This window comes from Eptesicus fuscus, chromosome 5 (genome assembly GCF_027574615.1).
Source record: "Eptesicus fuscus isolate TK198812 chromosome 5, DD_ASM_mEF_20220401, whole genome shotgun sequence".
NCBI classification, from domain to species: domain Eukaryota; kingdom Metazoa; phylum Chordata; class Mammalia; order Chiroptera; family Vespertilionidae; genus Eptesicus; species Eptesicus fuscus.
Genome location: NC_072477.1, coordinates 1,783,006 through 1,795,020, shown reverse-complemented (window position 1 = coordinate 1,795,020; position 12,015 = coordinate 1,783,006). Strand labels below are relative to the sequence as shown.

The following is a 12,015-nucleotide window of genomic DNA, read 5'->3' as shown; positions in this document are numbered from 1 at the left end:
GGGGGGGCGCGCTCCGCGGGCGCCGGCGGGGATTTCCAGCGCGAGAGGAAGTGCTGCGAGCGGGAGCGCGAGGGCGCGAGGAGCGCGGGGCGGCGCGGCCGCCGCGTGCGCGAGCCGGTTGCAGCCCAGCAGGGACTTTCCAGCCGGCGGCGGCGGCGGCCGCCGGCCCTTCCCCGCCCCCCGACATGGGGCTGCCCGGGGAGCAGGACGCTGCGGACCGCGGCGGAGGACGCGCCCGGCGCCCCTGAGCCACGAGCGGCGGCGGACCGCGGGGTAAGGGGCGGCGGCGGGCGGCGGGCGGCGGCGGGCGGCCCGGCGGCTCCATCCCGGGCTCCGTCCCGCGCCCTCGGCGGCGGCGCGGGGCCGGAGCGGCGCAGGCCCGGCGCCCGGCGGCGAGTGCCCGGTGCGGCGCCGCCTCGCCCGGTCCCCGCCGGGCCGCCCGCCGCCCGGACGCCTCAACTTCGGGAAACTTTGCGCCCGAGGCCGGGCCGGGGCCGCGGGGCCGGGGATCCGCAGCTTTTCAGGAAACGGGCGACCAGGCCTCCCGCGAACGTGACCCCCGCGGCGGCGGGAGCAGCATCTGCCGCGCGGCGGGGCCGGGGCCGGGGTCGGGGCGCTGTCCGCCCGCACGGGCCGTCGCCGGGCCCATTTAAAAGTTCATACTGAGTCATTCCTCCGCAGCGGAGCGCCTGATTCACGCCGGCGGCGGCGGCGGGCGGCCCGGGTTGGGGCCGATCACGCATTCCCCCTGCGGCCGCGGAAGGTCAGCGCGGCGCCCCGAGCGCGGGGCCGGCCCGGCCGCATTCCCGCTGCGGCCCCGGCCCCGGCCACGTTTCCCCGGGGGCCCGCCCGGGGGCACCTCCCCGGAGCCCGGCAGCGAGGGCTCCGTGCGGGAAACCCGTCCCTTCCCCGCACTCGGCCGCCGCCGGGAAGGAAGTGTGCGGACGTGCCTGGAAATCCAAGGCGCCTGCGAGCACGGCCCGAAGGGACAGGCTTTTTCACCTTCTGCGCGTGAAGCCGCGGCTCGGCTTTCCGATGACACGGGCGTGTGTGTGTGTGTGTGTGTGTTTATTCATTTGTTTTCGTGGAGCCCACAGCGGCTGCGTTCAGTGGCGTTGTGTCCGCTTCTTAATTTACATTCACAGCACACAGCTGGGGAGCCCCCCCCCCCCCCGCATTTGCTGGGAACACACACTGGGGAGCTTGGGGGATGTTGATGTCTGTCCCTGCCTGTGCTGCACGCCCTCCTCCACGGAAGCGACCCGGTGGCCGTGGCATCGGCGGGCTAAGGTCTTCCCGTCGTGGGCATCTTGGAGGCGGCCTGCGGGGGGCGGGCCGCCATCCGCTCCGCCGAGGACCGCGCTGTGACAAGGTGCCCGTTAGGAATGAGGCGGAAGACGGACCAGGTCGGGCCCAGACAAAATCAGCCTCACGGGTCTGATGAGTGACAGCGTCACCCGAGACCGGGGGCCCTCCTGTGAGGAGGTGCCGGGACCGGCCGGCCGGAGGCAGCATCCCTGGCGAGCACCAGGCCTTGGGGCGAGGGGAAGATGTGCGGAGTCTCGCCCAGACGCCATCTGTCCCAGCTGTCACAATGCAGGAGCAGGGGAGCGGGAGCTGGCGGGGAGAATGCCAGACTTTTTTTTTTTTTTTTTTTAAGACGTTCGTGTGAATTTTTCTATGCGGGGAAAGGGGACCCGTTATTTTCCTTGGACACTACCCGTTCCTTCTGGAGAAGGATGGCGAGAGCAGTGGCCAGCTTCTGTGAGGAAGGATTCCCACTTGAAGGCCCTTCACGCACCTGAGACCTCTGTTTGCTTCTGCTGTTTCCCGTAAACACCGCTGGCAGGTCCCTTCCATTTTTCACTCTGCAAACAGAGAGGGCTTTTTGGGGTGGTGTTGTCAGGATAGGTATGCTAATGGGCTGAAGGGTGAGAATGATTTACTCGCGTGAAGTCCTTTTTAAAAACGCGAAAGCTGTACTTGAAGAAAGAAAACTGTCACTGTGGTGTTGCAAGCCTGAGCTAGCGCAAGCACACAAAGGAAATTGCGTTAAATCTGCCCATCTCAGTGCTCTCATCTTCTTACAGCGAGACTGCCAAGCAGCGGGGGATCTAACCTATCAAATATTACGCAACCGCTGAGTTTACTTGCAGTGGTCACTTTAAGAACTACTCACTTAGCCCGGGAGGCATCCTGTGACCAAGGCCCTCTGCATGGATCCAGGGAATCATGCATGACCCCTAGGGGGCTTCACAAGTGTTCACAGAGGAAGGTAAATTATCTGGGGGGTGGCGGTAGGAGAGTGATAATATTGACTGAAGACACAGAGAGAAACGGGGAAGAAGGAGGCGAGGCCAGTGGATTTGGAAGGCGACCAGAGAGGCAGCCGAGGCCTCAGTGTGGAGATGTTGCTTAGACTTGTGCTGAGCAGGAGGCATGGAGCCATCGAGAGAAGGCCGGAGCCTGCAGGCAGGAGGGGCAGAGAGGTGGGGGGGGGGGGCGGTGCAGCTTGCAGTTAGCAGGCTTTGGGTCCAAAGGAGCTCATGGAAACAGAAGAAAATGCTGCTGTAGAAGAGATAAGGAAAAGATGTGCTTGTGCAATATCTATTATTCATAATTAACTGAAAAATACAAAATGGCTCTCATTTTAGTCTTTCCTGTGCTCTGCACAGCACCATCCTAGACGTGGTGGGTGGTGGGGCACTGACCAGCCCAGGAAAGAGGAGGTGAGGCTCTTATCAGTCAGCATTAGAACCTGTTTTGGGGGCCAAAAATTTTGTCTCCCTGTGCAGGTACCTTGGGGTGAGGCTGGCAGGTGGTGAGATGTCACAAGGGCAGGTGACGCCTGGTTTCTGTCAACTGCAGAAATCGGGTTGGAATCTTCTGTTGAATTCTGTATTCCTCGAGATAAGTGGATCATTAGCTGGGACTTGGGAGTCTTTTGCTCATTTAATTTAATGTTCAATTAATGTGCCTCGAGTTCCCATAATGTTCTAGTTACAGTGCCAGGCTGAGGGAGAGACCGCACCTGCCTTTAAAGGCAAGGTCTGCGGAGTCTGGGGCATCCCGGCACTTGTGCACAGTGAGGGGAGGGGCCGGAACCCAGTGAGGGGAGGAGCCGGAACCCAGTGAGGGGAGGAGCCAGAATCCAGTGAGGGGAGGAGCCTGAATCCAGTGAGGGGAGGAGCCTGAACCCAGTGAAGAGAGGAGCCAGAATCCAGTGAGGGGAGGAGCCAGAATCCAGTGAGGGGAGGGCCAGAATCCAGTGAGGGGAGGAGCCTGAACCCAGTGAGGGGAGGAGCCGGAACCCAGTGAGGGGAGGAGCCGGAACCCAGTGAGGGGAGGAGCCGGAACCCAGTGAGGGGAGGAGCCGGAACCCAGTGAGGGGAGGGCCAGAATCCAGTGAGGGGAGGAGCCAGAATCCAGTGAGGGGAGGAGCCTGAACCCAGTGAGGGGAGGAGCCGGAACCCAGTGAGGGGAGGGCCTGAACCCAGTGAGGGGAGGGCCAGAATCCAGTGAGGGAAGGAGCCGGAACCCAGTGAGGGGAGGAGCCGGAACCCAGTGAGGGGAGGAGCCGGAACCCAGTGAGGGGAGGAGCCGGAACCCAGTGAGGGGAGGGCCAGAATCCAGTGAGGAGAGGAGCCTGAACCCAGTGAGGGGAGGGCCAGAATCCAGTGAGGGGAGGAGCCAGAATCCAGTGAGGGGAGGGCCAGAATCCAGTGAGGGGAGGAGCCTGAATCCAGTGAGGGGAGGAGCCAGAACCCAGTGAGGGGAGGAGCCAGAATCCAGTGAGGGGAGGGCCAGAATCCAGTGAGGGGAGGAGCCGGAATCCAGTGAGGGAGGAGCCAGAATCCAGTGAGGGGAGGAGCCAGAATCCAGTGAGGGGAGGGCCTGAACCCAGTGAGGGAGGAGCCAGAATCCAGTGAGGGGAGGGCCAGAATCCAGTGAGGGGAGGGCCTGAACCCAGTGAGGGAGGAGCCAGAATCCAGTGAGGGGAGGGCCAGAATCCAGTGAGGGGAGGAGCCGGAACCCAGTGAGGGGAGGGGCTGGAACCCAGTGAGGGGAGGGGCTGGAACCCAATAGGGGAGGAGCCGGAACCCAGTGAGGGGAGGAGCCGAAACGCAGTGAGGGGAAGAGCCGGAACCCAGTGAGGGGAGGAGCCGGAACCCAGTGAGGGGAGGGGCCTGAACCCAGTGAGGGGAGAAGCCGGAACCCAGCAGGGAGGAGCCTGAACCCAGTGAGGGGAGGAGCCAGAATCCAGTGAGGGGAGGAGCCGGAACCCAGTGAGGGGAGGAGCCGGAACCCAGTGAGGGGAGGAGTTGGAACCCAGTGAGGGGAGGAGCCGGAACCCAGTGAGGGGAGGAGCTGGAACCCAGTGAGGGGAGGAGCCAGAACCCAGTGAGGGGAGGAGCCGGAACCCAGTGAGGGGAGGAGCCTGAACCCAGTGAGGGGAGGGGCCCGAACCCAGTGAGGGGAGGAGCCGGAACCCAGTGAGGGGAGGGGCTGGAAGCCGGCCTCAGCCAGAGTGAAGACCCCAGGAAGAAAGTTGAGCCTATGTTGGCTCCGGTGTAGAAGACGGTCTGGTGGAGTTGGGAAAAGAAGGGTCCTGGCTGCCCGGGGTCGGGAGGCCGGGAGGCCGGGAAGTGGGCCTTCAGCTCAGCGTCCGCACGGCAGGCGCGGCCCGAGGCCGGCCGTCCTGCCAAGTCCCCCTGGTGTCTCTCAGATGCGACCTGCCGACTGGCCGCCCGGCTGCTGGCAGGGTGCAGTGCTGGCCGCGCCGCGGGTGGGGTGTCCAGGAGTGAGGGTCCCTGCGCATCCTCCGCCCTTGCCGGCCTCTGTGACAGGCCTCTGCCCGTGCAGGGCCGCCCTCCTGCTCCTCCAGGTCGGCGTCAGAGGGCGTGCGCAGGGGGTCGGGGTGACAGCGCCTCCCTCCCAGGGCCTTCCCTCCCCGCTCCCTCTCACCCATCCCGAGTAACCCACGTCTCTTCAGTTCTCAAGACAGAAAATCGGCCCTATCATTTCATTTCATGATTTTAAGGGTTTGCTCCATGCTGATTTTGACTCCATATATAAAAATATATTTATTTTTATTTGTTTTAAATGGAGGTTAATTGGTGATTCCTCATGATGCCACTCTACCAAGAAAGATGTCACAGTTGGGATTTTGATATCCTGATTTCCTTTCCAATTTGAACGCTTGATCCTATGGCAAAACCTAAACACACATTTATAGGAAACTCGGTTTGTGTAAGCGGGGAGAAAAGCAGACCGGGTCAACCGAGTGCGCGGCAATCTTGGGCAGCGGTGGCACCAGAGGGCGCAGGGGGGGTCTCGGCGCCATGCTGAGGTGCTGAAGGTTTGGAGGCCAGCTCCACGCGGGAAGGTCAGCGCCCAGGAGGCCTCTCCCCTCCCCCAGGCTAGACCCTCCGAGTTTGTGTCCAGAACCCGCAGGCGGGAGGGGCCACACGGCGGTCCGTGGTTTGGCTCTGCAGTGGGCGAGCTCGCAGCTGCCACCTTGCCCGCGCCCCACGCGCCCCTTCCGAAGGCAGAGCGCCTGGTCCGCCTGGTCCGTTGCAGGAGGGGCTGGGACGGAGACCACGTGGCAGGCCAGGCCGCCCTCTTGGGGCTCCGGGGACCTGGGGAGGAGGAACAGGGCTCGCTCTCCAGCCCTCCTCGCTCAGTCATGCCCAGGAGGCACAGCCTCTTCTGGAAATTAAGTCCCGTCCCTCTCGGATTAATAACGCCGGGCGTCTGGAACGTGATTACGGCAAATGAAGTGCTCTGCTTTCAGGGCCTTCCCGGGGGAGCGGGCTTGGCGAGGCGCACGCGCAGGACGGCCGACTGGTTCATCTTCACGTTACTGCGGATGCTGCGTTGCGCTCCGTGACGTGTCTGATGTTCTACCGTAAACACATTTGCCCCTGGCTTTGGGGCATGGCAGGTTCTCCGTGAGATCGTGTTTATGCTTGGCTTCCCTGGGCTCCCCGAGGGGTCCCCCGGCTTCAGCGGCAGGGGCATGGCGGGAGGCACGGCGGCGGCATCTGACCCGCGGGCTGCCCTCCCTCTCAGCAGCAGCAGCGAGGGCGACCTCTGCCCTCTGAGTCGGCTTCCCGGACCCCGGGCTGATGGCACCCCACCACCCAGCCCTGCTCTCCGGGGCAGCAGTGAACCGTCCGTGTTCGCTCACTTCCGTGCGGGGCTGGACGTGCAGAGTCAGAGCGTGGACAGGGGGTCAGGCTCAGGGCCCTCTCGGCTTTCTCAGGGAGCTCCCTCCGCTCATACGGGAGGCGGCTGAGGCTCAGCACGGGGGTAGGAGCGCTCCCACGTCAGCTGATGACAGAGCAGGGCCAGTCACCGGGCGGAGTGTCCCCTGCACGCTTCATTCCCCACCATCTGCCCGGGAGGCTGCCTGGCCTCCACGGCCGACCCAGGGCAGGGGAGGGTATGGAATCGGCGCAGTTTTGAGCGTTTGCTCAGGAGCAGTGCTGCTTGCTGAAGCTGGGAAGTCGAGTAAGATGCTCTGTGATCACTCTCCAAGGAGCTTCTGTGCCAGGATGCGCCCAAGAGGCCGGTGTGCTGGCCCCAGGGGCAGGTGCCGGGGCGGGTGGGGGGGAGGCAGTGCCCGTTGCCTGGGACCAGGGCTTGGGAGGTGGTTTCCGGGAGGACGAGCATGAGCAAGCCGGCTGTGGGGTGAGCGCGCTCACGGTGAGGCCCAGCGGGTGCCGGCGGCCTGGGTGCCAGCCGGACTGGGGAGGAGATTGTCCCGGTTCCCAGATGGGAAATGAAGAGCACCAGGCCGTGGGGCCCCAGAGCTCAGGCCCTCAGCTCCGCTCAGCGGGCGGTGGGCGCTGAATTAAGTCGCTTCTGGGTTCTGTTCAGAGTCCAGACGGTCAGTGTTGCTCTCTGCTCCGGCCGCTCTCGTTCTCCCCTGAGCGGCGCTCTCCGAGGAGCGGGGCGGGTCCAGCGGGCGCTTTTTGGCGCCTGTCGTCCCCCGAGTCTGGCCCGCCGTCCCTGACACTTGCCCAGCCGGCACCCGTCCCTTCTCTGTTGGGCGTTGTTTCCCTGTGGCAGCAGCATTCCACCCAGCTCCCTTTACCGTCCGCTCAGACGTCCTCCGACGCTGCTGCCTCTCACCCCGGGCACGGTGTGCGGGCTGCCCCGCCCCTCCCGCTGCCCACCGAGCCGCAGGCGGGATCGCTCCGTTACTGTCTTTCCAGGGCTTCCTGAGCGCTAGCGCGGTGGCGGCGGCCATGTCCCCAGGCCTGGTCACTGCACAGAGCAGACGGGGCCGGCACTGAGATCCCCACTGCTCCCCTGGGGGAGGGTTACAGCTGCGCATCGCCGGGGGGGGGGGGGGCATCGCCGGGGGGCACGGCCGGGGGACGGGAGTTAGCGGCAGAGGCCTCCTCCGCAGTGGCCGGACGGGCGTTCGTGGCTGTTTGGGAGAAGAGGGTGTGTGTTCCGCCCGAAGGGTGCGCCGTGTACCTGCCAGGAAGGGCTGAGCGAGATGGGCCCGCGGCCCTGAGCTGGGGTCAGCTTCCCGGGGGGACAGAGGGCACATTTCTTTCTTACACAGTTGGCGCTGCTGGGTGGAGGCGGCTGCATGGAGCCTTGTGATTCTGGAGCCTCCCCCCCTCCCCCCCGGCTTGAGGGGTGTCAGGGCGTCTTGGAAGGGGTCAGTGACAAGCTTCTTAAGGACAGGGCCACTTCGTCGTGTGCTTGGTATCAGTGAGACTTACCTGCACGGACGGCCTCGGGTTTGAGTCCCACCTGACCGGAGAGTAAGGTCCGTGTCCTCCCTGCACCTCGTGTTCTCGCCTACGGAAAGGCGATGGGGGGGCGGTGGTTACAGGGAGACCGGAGAACCTGGCCCACCCCACGCGGGGATTCCCCCCTCCTTCCTCTCCTGAGAGCTCCCCGAAGGGAAGACAGCCGGGAGAGACCGGCCTTCCGGAGGATGGCGGCCTGCGGCGGGCAGAAGCAGCACGCCATTGGACTCAAGGATTGATTTGTAACCAAGAGGGAAAGGTCCCGAAACGAGCCACCAGGAATGTCTGCCGTTAGGGAGCCCCGTTTCTGCGTGTGGAAGGTTTGTGTTTTAGTGCATTACTTAGCGGGACAGGGTTCTTCCGTCCATTCTGGCGTCTGTGTAGCCGGCACTTCTAGGGGTCTTCCCTGACCAGCCCAAATCAAAGAGCCCCGGCGTCTCTGTCCGGCCCCTTGCCTGGCCTTTTCAGTTCGGAGCAGGAAATTGTCCATCGCCTTAACCTGAGCACCTGGAGGGAGTGCCTGGCGTGTGGTGGGAAGCGGAGAGTTTGTATGAATGAACCAATAAACTGTAGTCTGGCCACATTTTCTTTTATTGAGGCAAAACTCACATGTCATACAAAGAACTGTTTTAAAATAGTTAATGGTATTAACTGTGCAGTGGTATTTAGTGCGTTCACAACGCTGTGCAAACACCGGTTCTTTCCAGTTTCAAAATGCTTTTGTCTCCCCGTTAAAAACCCCGTGCTCACTGCGGGGTCATTCCTGTTCCTCCTCCTCTAACCTGCTCTGTCCCCGTGGATTCTCGGACATGCCACGGAAAGGAGCCGGACACACGGCTGGCCGTGGCGTCTCGCTCCTTCCACGTAGCACAGGATTGGTGAGGTGCGTCCAGGCTGTTGCCTGCACGAGTGCTTTGTTCCTTTCTCAGTGGCTGGAGAGTTTTCCAGTGTGTGGGTCACAGTTTTGTTTACCCGCTCACTCACTTTTCTGGGGTGGTCTTCACCTTTCGGCTCTGACCAGTCGTGTGTACAAGTCTGTGTGGAGACGTGTTTTCATTTCTCTTGGACCACATGGCGATCTGTGTTTAACTTATTCCCACCAGCAAGGTGCCAGGGTTCCACTTTCTGCACATCTTGGCCAGCATTTATTTTGTCTTTTTTTAAAAAATATATATTTTATTGATTTTTTACAGAGAGGAAGGGAGAGGAATAGAGAGCCAGAAACATCGATGGGAGAGAAACATGGATCAGCTGCCTCCTGCACACCTCCTACTGGGGATGTGCCCGCAACCAAGGTACATGCCCTTGACCGCAATCGAACCCGGGACCCTTCAGTCCGCAGGCCTACGCTCTATCCACTGAGCCAAACCGGCCAGGGCTATTTTGTCTTTCTGATGGAAACTGTCCCGTGGACGTAAAGTGGCCTCTCCGGTGGCTTTGTATTTCCGTGATGACCAGCGAACATAGTGGAACCGTGTCGCCACGCATTGCCCATGGTTCAGTTGGGTGGTTTGTCTTTTTGTTGTTGACCTGTAAGAGTTCCTTATTTTTTTGGATGATATATGATTTACAGACATTTTCTCTCATTCCCTACTTTTTTTTTAGTCCTGATAATGTCCTTTGATGTTTAAAAGCTTTTAATTTTGATGATGTCCACTTTTACTATTTTTCATTTTGTTGCTGTTGCTTTGGTATAAAATCTGAGAATCTATTGCCAAATCCGCGGCCATGAAGCTTTACTGGGTGTTTGATCGTTTGAGCGCTCACATTCACACCTTGGCCCGCGAGCTCATTTCTATGTGTGGAGGGAGGCAGCGCTCTGCTTCGCCCTGCTGCAGGTGTCTGCCCAGTCGGCCAGCGCCATGTGGTGGAGGGGCTGTTCTTTCCACCGGGTGGTCTTGGTGCCTCGTTGGAAATCAGTTGGCCACGGATGTTTGAACTTATTTCTGGACTCGCTATTCCATTGTATGGTCTGTCTTTATGCCAGCAGCACCCTGTGTTTTGGTTACTATAGCTTTAAATTATATGTGTGTGTGTGTATGTATATATGTGTGTGTATATTTCTATTGAATATAGAGAAAGGGAGAGAGAGAGAGAGAGAGAGAGAGAGAGAGAGAAACATCCATGAAGAGAGAATCATTGACTGGCTGCCTCCTGCATGCCCCCTACCAGGGATTGAGCCAGCAACCTGGGCATGTGCCCTGACGGGGAGTTGAGCTGTGACTTCCTGGTTCATAGGTCAATGCTCAACCACTGAGCCCCACTGGCCAGGTAGTTAACTGTAGCTTTGTAGGAAGTTTTGAAACAATTTTGAGAAGTGTCTCCCAGCTTATTTTTTTTCGATAAGCTTGGGCTAGTTGGGATCCCTTGCAGCTCCATAGTAATTTGAGATTCCGTTTTTCTCTTTCTGCAAAAACAATTTGGAATTTTGGTAGGGATTACGCTGCATGTGCTTTGGGGAATTGCCATCTTAACAATATTCAGTCTTCCAGTCCATGCCCATGGGATTCATTTCTGTGTATTTGTATCTTTTATTTCTTTCTGCAGGATTCTGTTGTTTCAGTGAACCAGACTTTATCTCCTTGGCTTAATTTATTCCTAGATATTGTATTCTTTTGGATGCTACTGTAAATCAAATTGTTTCCTTAATCTTTTAAAGACTTTTCATTGCTTATATATAAAAGCACAACTGATTAAAAAATATATTTTTATTAAATCAGAGAGAAAGGAAGAGGGTGATAGAAACATCAATGATGAGAAAGAATCATTGATCAGCTGCCTCTGCATGCCCCCTATTGCGGATCGAGCCTGCCACCCGGGCATGTGCCCTGACCTGGAATTGAACTGTGACCTCCTGGTTCATAGGTCGAAGCTCAACTACTGAGCTACGCCGGTTGGCCACAAGTGATTTTTGTGTGGTGATCATATATCCTGCAGCTTTGCTGAGTTTGGTTCTTACCTCTAGTGGCTTTTTGTGGATTCTATGGGGTTTTCTACATGCGGAATCATGACACATGCAATAGGGATTTTTTTATCTCTTTCTCTCCAATTTGGATTCCGTTGTTTCTTTTTCTTGCCTGGTTGCGCTGGCTGGGACTTCAGCACTGAAAGCAGCGGTGAAAGCAGACGGCCTTGTCTTGTTCCTGATCTTAGGGGAAAACTTTCCGACTTGCACCGTTGAGTATGAAGTTAGGTGTAGGATTTGAAAACTAAATGCCCTTTATCATGTTAGGAAGTTTCCTTCAGTTACTACGTTGCTGAGTGTTTTATCATGAGAGGTTGTGGCATTTTGTCACATGCTGTTTGTGTGTCTGTTGGTATGAACGCATGTCTTCCCCCTTCCTTCTGCTAATGTGGTGTATTACATTAATCGATTTTCATGTGTGGAACCGCCCTTGCTTTCCTGGGATAAATCTCACTTTATTGTGGTGGTTATTCCTTTTAAGGTGTTGTTGGGTTTGGTCTGCTGTTGTTTTGTTGAGAATTTTTGCATCCAGGTTCATAAGGGACATTGGTCTTTAGTTTTCTTTCCGTGTGGTATCTTTGTCTGGCTTTGGTAATTGGCTACCAACCAATTTTGACTGTACTTCGCGTTTCTTCAGAATTTTGAACCCTGTCCTCCCTTAACTCAGATTCTAGGAGGACTTCAGAGCAGACAGAGAACTCTCTGATGGTCATCATACCACTTAGCTCCCCATCTCCCAACGCCAGGCTGCCCTGAAAGGGCCGATAGCTGGGAAAATGCTGGCAGATGCTGCGACCACAGCTACGCCCTCCCGCGGAGAATGGAGGAGGGGACTCTTCCTGATCCAGGACAGCAGAGAGACGTGCTTCTTTCATTTCCTGAAAGAGCCACAGGTTGTTCCAGGGAGTGAGAGCTGCGTGACAAACCACCCTGAGCATCAGTGACCTCAACAGTGGTCTGTCCCTCGATCTCATGGTTCTGTGGGTTGAGCAGGCAGGGCTCAGCTGGGCGCTTCTTCTGCTCTATGTGGCATTAGCTGAGGCCACTCACTGGTGTTTATCTGGCCTCTGGTCTGGTCTGGTCTGGTCTGGAGGATCCAGACACTTGCACTCACATGCCTGGATGGTTGGAAGGCCAGGCCGCATTCCGTGTTCTGTACCAAGAATTTGTGAATAAGGTTTTGGAATGCACCCATTCCTACAATGATCGTTGCCTGTACAAAAGGTATGTTTTATTTACCTGACCAGCAGGCATCCTTGATCATCTGTTTGTCAGGAG

At 58.5% G+C, this 12,015-nt stretch overlaps 1 protein-coding gene across 3 annotated transcripts in view; it reads left to right on the top strand.

The window, feature by feature from the left end:
• The first annotated feature begins 206 nt into the window (after positions 1 to 206).
• TRAF3 (TNF receptor associated factor 3) overlaps positions 207 to 12,015 on the top strand; it is an 88,456-nt gene continuing 76,647 nt past the window's right edge. For 2 of the 3 annotated variants that reach the window (XM_054715720.1, XM_054715721.1), the window contains exon 1: positions 207 to 273. The gene's annotated coding sequence lies outside the window, so the exon portion shown is untranslated. Of the gene's footprint in view, positions 274 to 2,201; positions 2,276 to 12,015 lie in introns of those variants that run through there. The other variant, XM_054715719.1, reaches the window with a different exon arrangement.